The sequence below is a fragment of the Limulus polyphemus genome, unplaced genomic scaffold (genome assembly GCF_000517525.1).
Source record: "Limulus polyphemus unplaced genomic scaffold, Limulus_polyphemus-2.1.2 Scaffold228, whole genome shotgun sequence".
Taxonomy (NCBI): domain Eukaryota; kingdom Metazoa; phylum Arthropoda; class Merostomata; order Xiphosura; family Limulidae; genus Limulus; species Limulus polyphemus.
In genome coordinates this window covers 826,443-827,197 of record NW_013665838.1, presented here as the reverse complement: position 1 = coordinate 827,197, position 755 = coordinate 826,443, and positions in this window count along the sequence as shown.

Below are 755 nucleotides of genomic sequence, written 5' to 3'. Positions count from 1 at the left end.
CTATTGATGTTTGGTCGGGAACTTCGGTTGCCAGTGGATCTGTTAACAGGATGCCCACCTTATGAGGAATTGGCTGAGAATGTGTCAGAGTTTGTGAAAGTGTTATCGGAAAGGATGGATGATATTCACCATCAAGTGCGTTCAAACTTGAAGACGTCTGCTGATAAGAGATCTACTGAAGTCAGCTTTGTACCTGGAGACAAGGTACGGTTGTATAATCCCAGGAAGACCAAAGGGAAGTCTCCTGAGTTGTCTTCTCCATGGGAAGGCCCATATGACATAGTGGATCGTCTCTCAGACGTGACTTTCTGGGTAAAATGTGGTCGGCGAGGTAAGCCAAAAGTGGTGCATGCCAACAGGCTTTGGCGTTATCACGGTCCAGGACATTTTGGTTGGGACGAAGTGGACAACAGAACAAATGACGCTGCTGAAGACGTGCCACCTTGAGAAGCCACTGTTGAAGAAGAAACTCTACTCAGTTTTGAGAAGCGAAAGGGTGAAGCTCTTGATGAAGTTACTACCACTGATGTGACTGTTATCGACGATAGGACATTTCCTGATGAAGCAGATGAATCCCATATGAAGCAGAAGCCAACGAATTGTTGAATTGTAATTTTGTGTTTGTAATTCTGTACATTTTAATTAAGTTATTGTTATTGGTTTATTGTGTGTGGTTATTGTTCGGGACGAACAATACTAAGGAGGGGCAGTGTTGCGTCAGCGAGGTCACGTGACTAGTGTCACGCCACGTTTCT